The 17,106-nt window shown below is 44.7% G+C and overlaps 1 protein-coding gene across 2 annotated transcripts in view; it reads left to right on the top strand.

Annotated features, from left to right (window-relative positions):
• PLEKHA8 (pleckstrin homology domain containing A8) overlaps positions 1-10,976 on the top strand; it is a 94,214-nt gene extending 83,238 nt beyond the window's left edge. The window contains exon 14 of one of the 2 annotated variants that reach the window (XR_009260363.1): positions 10,855-10,976. The gene's annotated coding sequence lies outside the window, so the exon portion shown is untranslated. The remainder of the gene's footprint in view (positions 1-10,854) is intronic. The other variant, XM_058724716.1, reaches the window with a different exon arrangement.
• Positions 10,977-17,106: the final 6,130 nt, after the last annotated feature.

The following is a 17,106-nucleotide window of genomic DNA, read 5'->3' as shown; positions in this document are numbered from 1 at the left end:
TCTGACTCACTGCGTCAGGTGCACTAAAGGTTTGCCATGGTGGTTTCTTACTTTGATTTTGGAGTCATTTCAGATTTGCGGAAAAGATGCAACGATAATCCAGAGTTCCTGTATTACCTTCACTCGTCCTCCCTAATGTTAGCATCGCACCAAACCGTGAGCATTTGTGAAGAAACTAACATTAGTACAATTGCCTTAGTACAACACATTAACTACAGTACAAACGTTATTCAGATTTTGACCAGTTTTTTTCCGCACTAATGCCTCTTTTCTATTCCTCGATCCGATCCAGAATACCACACTGCATTTGATGTCGTCTGATTTAATTTTTCAAAACGCAATTGCATTGGATAAAATTTACGCACCATAAAGTTTACCCGTTTAAAGTGTACAAGTCAGTGGTTTTTATTATATTGACAAAGCTGGGCAGTCCCCACCGTAGTCTAACGTTAGAACATTTGCATCATCCCAAAAAGAAACGCTGTACCCAGTAAGCAGTCACTCCCCATTCCACCCTCCTTCAACCCTGGGCAGCCAGTAATCTGTTTTCTGTCTCCCTGCATTTTCCTATTTTGGACCTTTCATATGAATGGGATCATACACTTTGTGGTCTTTTATGACTGGCTTCTTTCACTGAGCATGTTTTTGAGGTCCATCCATATTGTAGTGTATATCAGTATTTCGTTCTGCTTTATTGCTGACAAGTACTCTGGTGTATGGATATAGATTTTATTTACCCATTCAGCAGTTGGTGAGCATTTGAATTGTTTCCACTTTGTGGCTGTTGTGAATAATGCTGCTACGAGTATTCATGTAGCAGTTTTCGTGAGGCACATACGTTTTCGTTTCCCTTGGAAATGTACCCGGGAGCAGAACTGTTTGGTCCTATGGTAACTCCGTGTTTAACATTTCAAGGAGCTGCCAAGCTGTTTCCTAAACTGGTCACACCGTTTTGGTTTTTTAATCCACCAGTGTGTGAGGCTTCCAATTTCTCCGCCTCCTCACCAGCACTTGTTATTGTCTGGCTTTTTAAAAAATTATTATAGGGGCGCCTGGGTGGCTCAGTCGGTTGGGCGTCCGACTTCGGCTCAGGTCATGATCTCGCGGTTCGTGAGTTCGAGCCCCGCGTCGGGCTCTGTGCTGACAGCTCAGAGCCTGGAGCCTGTTTCGGATTCTGTGTCTCCCTCTGTCTCTCTCCGCCCCTCCCCCATTCATGCTCTGTCTCTCTGTCTCAAAAATAAATAAACGTTAAAAAAAATTTTTTTTTTTAAATAAAAAATTATTATAGACAATGTAGTGGGTGCGAAGCGGTAACTTGTGGCTTTGATGTGCATTTCCCTAATGACTGATGGTGTTGAGTACCTTATCAAGTGCTTATTGGCCATTTGTACATCTTCGAAAGGGAAACCTCTGTTCGTATCCTTTGCCCAACTTTTCAGTCATTTATTTTCATATTATTGAGTTGTAAGAGTTCTTTATATATTCTGGATACAAGTCCCTTTTCAGATATATGACTTTTAAATATTTCTCACTTTTAAATGCGTTGTCATTTTACTTTTTGATGATATCATTTGAGGCACAAATTTTTTTTTAATTTTGATGAAGTCCAATACATCAAATTGTTCTTTTATGGCTTGTGCTTTTGTTACTGTATCTAAGGAGCCATTGTCTAAGATCATGAAGATTTACTCCTGTGTTTTCTTCTAAGAGTTTTATATTTTTATGTATGATCCATTTTAAATTAAAATTGTTTAATGTTTATTTATTTTTTGAGAGAGAGAGAGCATGAGCGGGGAAGGGGCAGAGAGAGAGGGAGACACAGAATCTGAAGCAGGCTCCAGGCTCTGAGCTGTCAGCACAGAGCCCTACACGGGGCTTGGACCCATGGACCGTGAGATCATGACCTGAGCCAAAGTCCGCTCCTTAACCAACTGAGCCACCCAGGCGCCCCTCTGAGAGCCTATTTTTAAATTAATGGATCTAGGATAGATATATATATATATCTATATATATATATATATATATAGATATATATATATAGATATATATATATAGATATATATGTTATTTATTTAGAAAATATATGTAATATATTATTTAGTGTTTCTGCTGACTCATGGAGGATGTTCCCTTTCATCGTTTGTGAGCTCATCTTCACAGGAGACTGTTTTTTCATGAGAAGCCCCTGTGGCCTGGGTTTTGGGTATATCCTTCAAGAGCTGTTTTGCAGAGAGATCACCATACCTCTATTACCTTTTTGGGCATTTATCATCGTGTATCCTGGATCACCTGCAAATTTGATCCTCCAAGTTTGGGGTGGAAACAAATGTGGAGATTTTCTTTCTCAGAAAGAAAAGTGGGGACATTTTTCGCACTCGAGCCAAAGCACACAAATACCTGTCTGTCTCTCTGTGCATGTTTTTTAGATCCATGTTTTTTCGAATCTACTCTTCCGGTAAAACACAGCCCTTTAAAAACTTCTTTATTCAGGGATCCCAGGCCTAACTCCACCAGCATACCCCATCACTCACTTTCCTCTTTGTTGCTGACGTGCTTGGGCCTTCCTGTCTCTCTTGCCAGTGCATTCATGTATTTAAAACAATTTTGCTGTATTGTAGCAAGCATTTCTAGACAATGTGGCAGGAGAGCTTTTAGGTTTTTTTCCTCTCATCTTATCTTATGAGATTTGGAAGCCTTGTTCTAGCCTTTCAAAAGTATGATGTAATCATTTTCTCTTTATAAGAATAATCAAAAATTGAAGATGTGTATAAAAGTATTAGGAAGAAAACATATAAGCTCCTCGTGATACCATTACGTAGAAGTGACCACTATTCGGGTGCCTGGGTGGCTCAGTCGGTTGACGTCCAACTCTTGATTTCAGCTCAGGTCATGATCCCAGGTCATGGGATCGAGCCCCGCATCAGTCTCTGTGCTGAGCATGGAGCCTGCTTAAGATTCTCTCTCTGTCTCTCTGTCTCTCTGTCCCTCTGTCTCTCTCTCCCCCTCTCTCTCCCTCTCTCCCTTCCCTGCTCACACTTACTCTAAAATATAAATACATACATACATGAATGGAAGAGACCAGTATTTATGTGTTTCCTTCTTATATATGTCTAGATACACCTTCACACATATGTACATGTATGTCTGTTTTTGTTACATAGCTGGATACATACGTGTACATGTGTTCGTTACTTTTTCACCTGATAATTGTGTTGCATTTCTGTTGAATCACTAAAATTCATTAAACTTCCTTTTCTGTACCCTTTGCTCTAGAAATAAAACAATGGAACACCTCCTTTAAAAACCCTATGATCCTTGGGGCGCCTGGGTGGCGCAGTCGGTTAAGCGTCCGACTTCAGCCAGGTCACGATCTCGCGGTCCGTGAGTTCGAGCCCCGCGTCAGGCTCTGGGCTGATGGCTCGGAGCCTGGAGCCTGTTTCCGGTTCTGTGTCTCCCTCTCTCTCTGCCCCTCCCCCGTTCATGCTCTGTCTCTCTCTGTCCCAAAAATAAATAAAAAACGTTGGAAAAAAAAAAACAAAAAAAAAAAAACCCTATGATCCTAACTCACTTTATGCCACCGACAAATGCTTTGCATTTAAAGCTAGTTAATGTATCTCCCTTCCAGAACTGATTTTCATTGACTATTCTGGATAACTAGTTATATTTTGAATATTTTGTCTGGTCTCCAATTTGCTGCAGTCAAATCTCAGACGCTCCCCCCTCTAGGTTTCTTGTTGAAATTGTTCTCTTAGTGAAGGTTGGAATGTCTTTAGTGGACCCCCCCCCCCCCACCTCAACCCAGTTGCTCTCTATGAGAGGATGGAACTTACTAGCAAGACTCTCCATGGGCAGGGTATAAAGACAGTCTGAAACCCAAGTTGGGAATATGGCAAAGTATGCTTGATAGAATGCCATATTCCCCTCCTCTCCTTCCAAAATAGTTCAGCTTCAGGGGGACGGGCATTGTGTTCCACTTGGTCTTATGAATAGAGGTCTAACTGTGGCATAGCCTTTCCATCTGCCTTCCCAGCATCCATGCCCCGGTTGACATGATTGTGGAAGGCAGGCTGCCCATTACAGAGGAGATAATCCTGGAAACTGTAAGGGGCAGGTAGGGTGGAAGGAGAGAAAACATTCTTGGGAGACCATGGTTTTCACCCCACAACCGACAAGAAATCGACTCACACTCTATGCAGTATGAAGAAATGTGCATTTCCTGGGCCCTTCCCAGTCAAGTCATAGCTATGCTATGTCTCAGCCAAAGGGATTTCAGTTCCAGATTGGGTTCTTGAAACTCAAATTAGTTCCAAGTTAGATTCTTTGGTATTTCCAGTAGAAACAATAGTCTTGAAATCCAACACTTTTGATTTTTAACAGCCAGGATTTATGAGAGGAAAAAAAAAAAGTATTTCAAGTTTCAAAAGGCTGTCCCCTAAAAAGACCAGAACAAAAAGTCTGTGCAGTCAACAGGATATTAGAAATTAGAAGAATAATTGGATGGCTCTATTTCCCGCAGATTAAAGATCATCCAGACTTTAGTCAAAATCATTTTATTAAGATAAAAAGATATATTGGGACGCCTGGGTGGCTGAGTCAGTTGAGCGTCTGACTTTGGCTCGGGTCATGATCTCACAGTCCGTGAGTTCGAGCCCCGCGTCAGGCTCTGTGCTGACAGCTCAGAGCCTGGAGCCTGCTTCAGATTCTGTGTCTCCCTCATTCTCTGCCCCTCCCCTGCTCATGCTCTCTCTCTCTGTCTCAAAAATAAATAAAAACATTAAAAAAAATTTTTTTTAATGTAGTAGTTGAGGGGCGCCTGGGTGGCTCAGTCGGTTAAGCGTCCGACTTCAGCTCAGGTCATGATCTCATGGTCCGGGAGTTCGAGCCCCGCATCGGGCTCTGTGCTGACAGCTCAGGGCCTGAAGCCTGCTTCAGATTCTGTGTCTCCCTCTCTCTCTGCCCCTTCCCTGCTCATGCTCTGTCTCTCTCTGTCTCAAAAATAAACATTAAAATTTTTTTAAATAAATAAATGAAATAAAAAGATATAAAAAGATTCAGATCCTGGTGAGTTCCTAAAAGGGGCACAATAATGTCTGTCAGCAGCCAAAGAGCAGTCATGCAGAAGACGGTGGGTGGAGGGTGGCCTGGCAGGACATGGTGAGAAGGGATCAATGGAATTCATCACGCCTCAGTTACACCTCTCTCTAGGGGGATGGGACTGACTGAATGCCTCCCCTGAAGCCAGAGTGCCCAAGATGTCTGAAGGTGACAGTATGGAGAGACAGAAGTGTATGAGGATATCCTGAATTGAGTGAAACCTAAAATCCTGGACAATGCTGAAATGCCTAAGTTTATCTGGAGCTTACTGGATTGCTTTTCTGCCATCAGGCAGAACGAGGGCTCAAAATTTAATTGTGCTACAGGGAAATAAAGTTCAATCGCGTGTGCATTTGAGTTCGTGGCCCACGCAGAACTTGCCCACCAAACTTTAAGGAGCAACATGAGGGAGTTCGTTCTAAGCCTGCAGGTGGGTGTCTCGTGGAATCCAAGGGGGGAAATGTGAGCTGGGCTCAGAAAGGACTAGAGATGGAAACTGGAAATTCATCAGGGTCCTTTCTCAGCTCCCATTCTCCTTCTCTCTGCATATCTACTTCCCTCTTCTCTCTTCAAGGATCAGCTTTCTCCACTTCCCCATCCATATGCCAGAATATGGCGGCATCTAGAGCCCAAGTTATGCGACAGGTGTAGCCACACACAGATTCCAACTTTCAGTCTCTTGGTCTCGATTCCGAATTCTTGCACAGGAATCTAAATGGCCTCCTTTAGCTCCATTGTCTGTCTCCCTCAATTCAGTCAACAGTGACTGGAGGGGCAGCGGCCAGTGGTACGAACCTGACGGGAGATCCATCACCTCGGTTCAGAGCTCAGTCCTCAGGCAGTTGGAGGTGGTTGTGGGCTGGGAAGATGCTCCAAAAGATGATGACTTCTCATTCACTGTGAGGCTCATGCCTCACTTTCCCCATCTACAAACTAAGAGGAATCCTACCTATAATATCCCCTGCTTGTAGTGAAGGCAGAGGGAACTAACACGTACTGGCTTCTCTTCATGTACCAGCCACTGTAGTAAGTTAGCCAGGTTATCTTAGCTGCTCCTGGAAACAACTCTAAGAGGCGGGCATTTCCCGCCCCCCCCCCCCCCATCTTTATAGGGAAGGAAATTGATACTCACAGAGGCTAAATCTCATAGCTGGTCACTTGCAGAGCTCAGATGCAAACCGAGGCGCAGCCAGTGCGGAGGCGGGGGAAAGAGCTCTTTGTAAGACTGAGATGACACCTGGAAGCTGTGCATTACATTCCCGGCTATTGATCAATTGCATGGGACAGTACCTTACACGTAGTAACCGCTCAGAATTAGAAGTCTCATGAATGAGAGCACCTGACCCTTCAATTACAGCAGAAGTCGTATCACCCTGGCGTGTTCAGCTTATACACTTACCTACCAAACACTTCTGGGAAGTGGGCTCCCATCTGCCTTAAGGGTCTTCTGCCAAGACACATTGGATTAAAAATGAAAAGAGATGAAAACAGCAGCAGATACCTGTTTTGACTGTCATTGATGTTCAGCCACCTTTTGGTACCACAGTGCAATGGATTAAAGAGCTTCTAAAGCTGCCATCGCTGCTTCTTGTTGAGGTGTGAATTTTCCAGCTTCTGGGCCTGTTTTCACAGAGTCTTTAGAATGTATCCATGTGCTCTGATCTGCTGACCTTCTGAAGCTAAATATAACTCTTTTTGATTGGTGCTGAGCCCATGCACAGAGCTCAGAGTCTCCGCGTAAATGTTTGCTGAATGAAAGGTTTGTCAACGGGTAATGATTAATCACCTACTGTATTCTCAGCCCTGAGAATGTTAAACCCTAAGAAAACAATGCATGCCTCTGAGAGCAAACAATCTTTTCTGGGCAATCAAAAACCTAAGAAACCAATTAGCAGGGCAATGCAAATCAAAGCCACAGTGAAATACCTCTTCATACTCACTGGGGTAACGATACTGGAAAAAAAAAAGGGAGGAGGTGTGGAATTAAGGGTTGTCAAGGATGTGGAGGAATTGGAACCCTTATACATTGCTGGTGAGAATGTAGAACGGGGCAGTCACTGTGGAAAACAAGTTGGCAGTTCCTTAATAAGTTGAACACAGAATTACCAAGTGACCCAACAAGTCTACTCCTACCCAGGTATACACCCCAAAGAATTGAAAACAGGTGTTCAAACAAGAGCTCACACGAATATTCACAACAGCCCTCTTCCCTGCAGCCAAGAGGTGGAAACCACCCAAATGTTCAGCAGCTGTGAATGGATAAACAGAATGTGGTCTATCTAGGTGGCTCAGTCGGTGGGCATCAGACTCTTGATTTCGCCTCCAGTCACGATCTCACAGTTCATAAGATCGAGCCCCGCATCGGGCTCTGTGCTGACAACACGGAGCCTGCTTGGGATTCTCTCTCTCCCTCCCTCCCTCTCTCTCTCTCTCTCTCTCTCTGTCCCTCTCTTCCTCTCCCTCAAAACAAATAAACAAACTTTTAAAAATGTGGTATATCTATACTATGGAATATTATTCAGCCATAAAAAGTAATGTAATACTTATACAGGCTCCAACGTGGACAATAACGCTGTGCTAACTGAAAAAAGCCATATGCAAAAGGCCACAAATTATATGATTCCGTTTCCATGCAATGTCCAGATAGATTTCTTTATATATATATAATATAGGGGCGCCTGGGTGGCGCAGTCGGTTAAGCATCCGACTTCAGCCAGGTCACGATCTCGCGGTCCGTGAGTTCGAGCCCCGCGTCAGGCTCTGGGCTGACGGCTCAGAGCCTGGAGCCTGTTTCGGATTCTGTGTCTCCCTCTCTCTCTGCCCCTCCCCCGTTCATGCTCTGTCTCTCTCTGTCCCAAAAATAAATAAAAAACGTTGAAAAAAAAATTAAAAAAAAAAAAAAAAAAAATTATATATATATATATAATATAAGCTTAAAGACTGTAAAAGCTATGACCAGACATGAGAATGTCAATGTCACACACGTTGTCATTCTGCATGGGTATTCCATCAGATGGCCTTTCTTCTAAGAGGGAGAATCAGGACACATTAGCCTTGGTGCTGCTGTTGGAAATCGGTCCATCTGCTTATTCTAATTGAGTTCAGAAAAGAAATACCACCAGATCCACGTATTGATATATCAGTAACTTCATTGCCAAATGTATACACAAGACCCTAGAACTATTTATGTGTTATACTTTGGGCTACACTTCCATTGTCTTTTTTAAAATAGTGTTATTACGACTCACGGTCAGTCTCCTGTACTCTATGAATCCACCCCCTTCCAAGAAGACTTTTGAATCATGTTCATTTATCTAAGAGCCTTATAATCGGGAAGTTCTTTTTTCCTTTTTTTATTATTGAAGTATAATTGATGTATCACATTATGTTCGTTTCAGGTGTAAAACATAATGATTTAATATTTGGATACATGGCAAAATGATCACCACAGTAAGTCTAGTTAACATCAATCACCACACACAGTTACCTTTGTGTGTGTGTGTGTGTGTGTGTGTGTGTGATGAGAACTTTTAAGATCTACTCTCGGGGCGCCTGGGTGGCGCAGTCGGTTAAGCGGCCGACTTCAGCCAGGTCACGATCTCGCGGTCCGTGAGTTCGAGCCCCGCGTCGGGCTCTGGGCTGATGGCTCGGAGCCTGGAGCCTGTTTCCAATTCTGTGTCTCCCTCTCTCTCTGCCCCTCCCCCGTTCATGCTCTGTCTCTCTCTGTCCCAAAAAAATAAATAAAAAACGTTTTTGAAAAAAAAAATTAAAAAAAAAAAAAAAGAAAAGAAAAAAGATCTACTCTCGTGTGGTGCCTGGGTGGCTCAGTGGGGTGAGCATCCCACTTCAGCTCAGGTCATGATCTCATAGTTTGTAAGTTCAAGCCCCGGTCGTGCTCTGTGCTGACAGTACAGAGCCTGCTTGGGATTCTCTCTCTCTCTCTCCCTCTCTCTCTCTCTCTCTCTCCCCTCGCTCTCTGCCCCTCCCCCACTCATGCTTTTTCTTTCTCTCTTTCTCAAAATAAATGAAGAAACTTAAAAAAAATCTAGTCTCTTAACAGCTTTCAAATGTACAGTAGAATATTATTAACTGCAATCACCATGCTCTACATTACATCTCCAGGACTTACTTATCTTAAGACAGAAAGTTTGTACTTCTGATCGCCTTCACCCATTTTGTTCATTCCTCTACCCCCTGCCTCTGGCAGCCACCAATCTGTACTCTCTGTCTACGAGTTCAGTTTTGGGGAAGGAGGTTGATCCCACACATAACCAAGATCATACTGGAATTTGTCGTTTTCTGTCTGACTTATTTCACTTAGCGTAATGCTCTCAAGGCCCATGCATGTCGTCACGAATGGCAAGATTTTCTTCTTTTTTGTGGCTGAATAATATACCGTGTCTTCTTTGTCTATTCATCCGTCAGGGGACACGTAGGTTCCTTTCATGTCTTGGCTATTATAAATAATGTTGCAAAGAACGTGGAGGTGCAGAAGCTTTTCAAGTTAGTGGGGCTTTTTCCTTTCCAATAAATATCCCGAAGTGGAATTGCTGGATCATACGGTGGTTCCATCTTTCATTTTTTAAGGAACCTCCGTACTGCTTTCCACGGTGGCGGCACCAATTTACATTCCCACCAAAAGTCCCCGCCCCTTTTCTCCACGTCTTTGCCGATGCTTGTTATTCTTGTCAAGTTCTTTCTTATAGCGGTTGTTCCTCGCACTTGTCTGTATAGAAAAATTACCCTGACCGTTGAAATAGATCATTGGGGGGGTATCTTGCCAGCTCAATAACCACCTTTCATTGAGGGTATCTCCATCTTTATGTGCCAGCTATGCTTGTAATTGATGACCCTGTGCCGTGAATGGACACCTGACCTGAGGTGAAGCAATCAGATTGGAGTTGGCATTCAGAGATGAATGAATGACTCCCTTTCAGGTGAAATGGGGGTTATGGAAAACGATGAGCAGAGGCTGCCATCATGGAAAGCAATTCTCATCCACATCTAACTAGAGAGAAAGTGGACATTTATTTTTATTTTATTTTTTTTTTTTTTTTGGGACAGAGAGAGACAGAGCATGAACGGGGGAGGGGCAGAGAGAGAGAGAGAGAGAGAGAGAGAGAGAGAGACACAGAATCGGAAACAGGCTCCAGGCTCCGAGCCGTCAGCCCAGAGCCTGACGCGGGGCTCGAACTCACAGACCGCGAGATCGTGACCTGGCTGAAGTCGGACGCCCAACCGACTGCGCCACCCAGGCGCCCCGAAAGTGGGCATTTAAAGAGAAGGGAACAGATGTGCAAAGTCAGAGGGGGAAAGCCATCTGGCCAGAGAGAGAGAATGAGGTGGAGGCAGGGAGGGGGAAGGGAAGAGGGAGAGGGAGGGAGGAGGAGGGAAGGGAGAAGGCAGACCGAAGGAGGAGGGAGGAGGAGGGAGGAGGGAAGGAGGGAGAGAGAAATGAATAGTTCCTGGTAGTTTTCCAGTTCCTGGTTATCAGGCGCTCTACTCTTGCCCTTGGGTTCTGCGAGATACTCGGGATTTTTACAGACATTCTCCTGCCATTTTATTCTTTTGCCTAAGCTAGCGTGAATGAGCTTCTGTTATTGATGAACAGCAGACCATTGAGTAAGACTGCTAAAACCCACTTCTCCACCTGGTTTGGAGCCCCCAAACAAAAGAACAGACCTTGACTCTTTCTGAAGTAATGAAACACGGTTATAGATATTCGGAGGTGGACTCATCTATTCTACATTCATTTTACAGATGAAATAGCGGTGTCTGAGGAAGTGAAATCGCCCAAACCTTTCCACCGCATCACGAATCTTGGCTGTGATCTAACAGCTACTTTCCTGGCATTGTAACTGAGGACGTGCACGCTCTCCCAGGCAAGGCTGGGACACAGCACACTCTGTGATGTCATCCCGATCATGGGTCATGGATTGTTGTATCTCATAAGAGATCCATCTGCTGCTAGCATGACAGCGGCTTCTGGTTTAGCAAATTACCTGGATACACGCCCCTTCCCAGAGGGAATCCACACCCTTGTAGGAGTTCTGGAGTAATGCTCTCAGGACCCCTCTCTAGAGGATGAGCCACTTCAACGGGGTCCTAACAAGCCTCAACAGACAAATAAAATAGAGGCAGAACTATAATCTTTATCAGAAATTGAAAAGAGGAAAATGCCATTTTGCCACCTTAAAGTCTGTGTGTTTCTCTCTCGACAGCACCAGTGAGATGTTGCTGAAAGGAAGTTGTATGTGTTTTACTTAGAAATAGGGAGTATGAGGTGTGCCTGGGTGGCTTCTGCTCATGCACGAGCCCTCCCCCACTCGTGCTCCGTCTCTCTCTCTCTCTTTTTTTTTTTTTAATTTTTTTTAATGTTTATTTATTTTTGAGACAGAGAGAGACAGAGCATGCGCAGGGGAGGGGCAGAGAGAGAGGGAGACACAGAATCCAAAGCAGGCTCCAGGCTCTGAGCTATCAGCACAGAGCCCGATGCGGGGCTCGAACTCACGAACTGTGAGATCATGACCTGAGCCGAAGTTGGATGCTTAACCGACAGAGCCACCCAGGCGCCCCGTCTCTCTCTCTCTTAAAAATAAATAGAAACATTAAAAAATGTTTTCCATGGAAAAAAAGAAGAAATAGAAAGTATGAGAAACTATTTTATTTTTTTAATTTTTTTTAATGTTTATTTATTTTTGAGAGAAAGAGACAGAGCATGAGTGTGAGAGGGGCAGAGAGAGAGGGAGACACAGAATCCGAAGCAGGCTCCAGGTTCTGAGCTGTCGGCACAAAGCCCGATGTGGGGCTCGAACTCACGGATCATGAAATCATGACCCAAGCTTAAGTCAGACGCCTAACCAACTGAGCCACCCAGGTGCCCCTATGAGAAACTATTTTAGATGAAAGTCAGGGCAAGGAGGGGAATGATTGAACTATATAGAATTTTGAAGTGTTTGAATAAAGAACTTAAAATAACCTCAAACTATTTCGGTTTCTTTGATGTATATAAAAAGGAAAATATTTCAGGTGCGTTGGACCAGATAGACATGTTTTGAAGACAAATGCACCCAAACTCTGTAACCCAGAGCTTCCTCGAACTTTAATTAATTTATTTTTTAATTTTTTTAAATGTTTATTTATTTTTGACACACAGAGAGAGAGAGAGACAGAGCATGATGGGGGAGGGATGGAGAGAGAGGGAGACACAGAATCTGAAGCGGGCTCCAGGCTCTGAGCTGTCAGCACAGAGCCCGATGCGGGGCTCAAACCCACGAACCGTGAGATCATGACCTGAGCCGAAGTCAGACACTTAACCGACTGAGCCACCCAGGCACCCCAAGGTGTCCCCTTTCTTAAGTGTCTTAGGAAGGAGAGGGGGTAGCGCTCATCCCTCCCATGTCGCCCTCTTGGGTGTTGCTTCTCCAGATCCCAGGCTCTGTTTACCTCTGCCATCACCGCTGTGACATATCACACACATCTCTACCAGCCACCACCTCCTGGACCTCGGGGTCTACTGTGCCTCGAGATACCATGTGACTGCCATGGGCTCAAAGGGTGAATGTGGAACCAGCCCCACTCGCTCCCCTTTCTGCCCGACTCCTACCACATAACCACAGAATCTGAAGCAGATTTGCCAGAGGGGAGGGAGGGCTCCTTGAATGGACTTACAATGGGGGAGTAACTAAAAGGTAAAATTACGTGTTAGTGTCAGTCTTACTCCTAAAAGCCACAGAGGACTTAGAACGGGGGGGGGGGGGGGGGGGGGGGGCGGGGGGTGGAAGAGTCGGTTTGAGCGGGAGAATAGCTCAGCAATTCCAAATTGGGCTCCTGAGACGTCCCAGCCACCATGGGGTTTGAATACGCCTTCTCTTGTCACCAACGCATGTCTCCCAAAGACAAACAGTGGTTCAGAGAGATCCAAGTCTAGATTCGTATAAAAAAGAGAAACAGGGGTGCCTGAGTGGGTCAGTCCGCTGGGCATCCGACTTCGGCTCAGGTCATGATCTCACTGTTTCGTGGGTTCGAGCCCCACATCCAGCTCTGTGCTGACAGCTCAGAGCCTGGAGCCTGCTCCGGATTCTGTGTCTCCCTCTCTCTCTGCACTTCCCCTGCTCTCTCTCTCTCTCTCTAAAAAATAAACATAAAAAAAAATTTTTTTTAAAAGAGAGAGAGAGACATTTCTCTACACACAACAAAGACTACACAACTCTCTGCCCACCAATGGAGATGTTTTCATTTTCCTTCTGCTTCCAGGGGCAGAACAAGAAAGGGGCTTCAGGAGGCCCTAATGTTTCTTCACCCTCAGGCTCCACAAAAGACCTGGCTGCAGTTCTGGAAAGACCACTGTCCTGTATGTGGAGCCTGAACACAGCCCTACACAGGATGCCTCACCGGACTCTGTCTAAATGGGAGAGAGGCAGAGTGATGTATTATCTTTCTGTCTAAGCAACTGACCTTCCCAGTTGCATTAGGAAAGCCAAGGTTCGAGCGAGTTGTGTAGACGTACTTTCCAGAATTAATTCCCATTGCGTTATTCGCATACCCCTTCCATTAGTTAATAAGAATGGCCGAAGCAGAACTTGTGGAAGATTTTTCTCTCTAGATCTGTAGTTCTCAAAAAGGGGTAGGCTTGCTCTCCAGGGAACATTTGGTGACATCTGGAGACAATTTCGTTTGTCACAGGCTAAGGGGACTCGGGCGGGGGTGGGGGGGAGGAGGCTGCTGGCATCTAGTGGGGTAGAGGCCAGTGATGTTGCTAAAGACCCTACGACACTCACGGCCAACTCCCCACAAGACAGAATTACCCAGATCCCAATATCAATAGTGCTGCTATTGAGAAACTCTGCTCTAAGTGCTTGGGAAAAATGAGGTTTTCCTTCATCTGTGACCAGTACTAACCAGCCTCCCACCCTCATGTCACTCCTGAATTTTACTTTTAAAATTCATCTGCTGATCTTCCTACAAATCATCTCCCAGAAGCAGATTAAGAGTGATCATGGCATATACTGTGTACCAAGTTCTGGGACAAGGACTTTACATAATTCGTCTCACTATTGTCCCCATTTTTCAGGAGAAAACATTGAGGCTCCAGGCAATTAAGTAAGTTGCAAATGTCCATAAAACTTAAAATCCCAGAGGTGGGAATCAACCCAGAATTCCAAAGTTTCTGCTTTTTAACTCAATGCCTTCCTTCCCTCCTTCCTTCCTTCCTTCCTTCCTTCCTTCCTTCCTTCCTCCTTTCCTTTTTAAAATAATCTCTACACTTATTTTTTAATTTTTTTTTTAATTTTTATTTTGAGAAACTCTGAGAGAGAGAGAGAGAGAACAAGCAGGGGAAGGGCAGAGAGAGAGAGAGAGAGAGAGAGAGAGAGAGAATCCTGAGCAGGCTCCATGCTGTCAGCACAGAGCCCGATGCGGGGCTCAAACTCACGGACGGCAAGATCATGACCTGAGCCGAAGTCGGACGCCCAACCGACTGAGCCACCCAGGCGCCCCTAATCTCTACACTTAATGTGGGGCTCAAACTCACGACCCCAAGATAGAGAGTCACATGCTCTACTAAGACAGCCAGGCATCCCAACTCAATGTCTTTCTAAGGAAACCAACAGTATTCAATTCATTAAGCAATTATTTTATACCCGGAATTCTACTTTTCATAGTGAGAATTTTTCATCTTCTGACAAAAAGTATTTGTTACATAAATATGTTTTTAACTATGGTCATCCGTCACTTAGAGCCGACTCCACAGATGGATTTAAAAACACATGTATTTTCTAAACTCCCTGCTTTCCAAGAAAAGCTATGTATTTTATATAGTTTAGTCTCAAATTTAAGGAAGCTTTTCATTTTTGGAACTTCCACACTAATGCATATAATGTTTTAAATGGTAGAACCAGAAGTTTGCTCTATCTTGAGCTTCCCATATTAAAAAGAAAGAAAGAAAGAAAGAAAGCAACATTTTGTAACATTTACAAGAGCATACTGAATGTTTTTATTCATATGCGTGTCTCCTCCATTGTCTTGTATATTAGTTTTCTACTGCTACACAGCAGACTAGAACAAACTTAGCAACTTAAGAAAACACCCATTTATTAGCTCCCAGTTCTATAAATGAGAAGTTCCTACACAGCCACTACTTAACTGAGTTCTCTGTTCAGGGTCTCTCAAGGCTGACATCATGGCGTCGGTCAGGGCTGACTTCTCGCCTGGAGGCTCTGCAGAAAATCCGCTTTCAAACTCATGGAGGACATGGGCAGAATTCAGTTCAGACTGAAGTCTCATTTCCTTTCTGTCTGCTGGCCGGGGGTTGCTCTCAGCTCCTAGACTCCGCTGTGTGGTCCTTGCCAGATGGCCCCTTCCATCTCCAAGGTCACTTAGTGGAGAATCTCCCTGATGATGAATCTATCTCATGCTTTGACTCTCTCTCTGGGAAAAGCCTAGTCCTTTTTAAAGTGTCACCTGATTAAACCAGGCCCAGCAAGGGCAATCTCCCTATCTTAAGGTCAATTGATTGGAAATCTTAATTACATCTGTAAAATCCCTCACAGCAAGTGAGTGAATCACTGGGAGAAGGTGTGAGTATACGAAGTAGGCATGGAGCTTGGGAATCGCCTGCCTAGTTTACAGTCTGCAAATTCCTTGAGGGCAAAAACTGGGCCTTGTGTGTCTGGTACCCAATAGATGCTCCATCAAAGGTCACTAAACCAAAATGTTTTAAAGGAATTGGGAAATTCTGAAGTCAGGAGGTTGTTACACAGGAGCATTAACTTCAAGGTTAAGACAACTCCCATCAGGAAAAAGATCAGTGCCCGGGATGCCTTTGGGCCCGTCACCATCCTGACCTCTTCCCTTACCGAAAGATTAAGTGGAGTTTCTACTTTTTGTATGGGAATACAGCTCTGATTCAGTAAGGGAAGTCAAGGGAAAAAGAATCCCTATCCCAGAACTATGCCAGAGAACAATTTTCCAGAATCACACTTATTCTGTTGGGTAAGGGTGTATTCAGAGGGATGATGGTGTCATGAGCTTCCCTTAGCTGGTCTGCCAGCCCTTTGAGGGTGGAACAACACATTATTCTTATTTATATCCCTAGGGCTAGCACTGTGTCTGGTTCAGAGGACCAACTTTAAAGACAAAAGCTGATTGAACATTTGTAGAATGAATGCTATTCAACGTGTCTCTGCTAGTCGTCATTCAATTCCTCTGGGCGAGGGCCCTTCTGACGCATTTTTTGCAATCCAGCAATGCCTGCCCCATTCCTGGCAGTCAGGGAGCATTCAACAGGTGCAATCGTTGGGCTGCGTATGCTTGTTTTAAAACGTACTTTCTCCACTCCAAACTAGTAGTTGGTCATTTTATGTTATGCAATATGAATTGAGGCTGAATAATATTCAAGCTAGTCTTATGAGGCTTATTTCTAAGAAATACTCAGCTTTATGTGAACGCAAAAAAAACCCCCAAAAAAACCAAAAAACAAAAAAACCCCACCCAAAACCTGTCCTCTTCCTATCAAATGGATACTCATAGCAGTGTCTGGTAAATGTATTTAGGACAAACATTTTTTTTTTCTCCTTACATCAATAAGGGGACAGAGCTTGGATTTCTGAACAAGAAAAGCTCCGTTTCCCTTGGATTCTCTCAGCTCCTCCATCGCTAGCCTCAGACAAGGTACAAGTTATCTGCAATTCTGTGGGCGTCCTCTGCGCTTAAACCGCTTTCGGGAAAATACTTTTCCCGACAAGGCCTTCCAACTCCGGATAAACGCAGGCGGGGACTACAGGCCCTCCCCACTTCACTGTACACGGCCGAGCCGCGGATTTCGGGCCCGCGCTGTGACGTCACCGGGCTGGCGTCTGACTCCGCTGGTTGGCTGGGGCGCATGACGTCACGGGTAGGGGGCGGTGCCGGGCTCCGGAGGACTCCGGGATGCTCCGCGTTGGCTTGTAAAAAAAGAAAAAAGAAAAAAAAGTGGTGGGGGCGTACCGAGGAGTCCGCCCCGCCCCGCCCCGC

The sequence above is a fragment of the Neofelis nebulosa genome, chromosome 4, assembly GCF_028018385.1.
Source record: "Neofelis nebulosa isolate mNeoNeb1 chromosome 4, mNeoNeb1.pri, whole genome shotgun sequence".
Taxonomy (NCBI): domain Eukaryota; kingdom Metazoa; phylum Chordata; class Mammalia; order Carnivora; family Felidae; genus Neofelis; species Neofelis nebulosa.
This window is presented reverse-complemented; position numbering and strand designations above follow the sequence as displayed.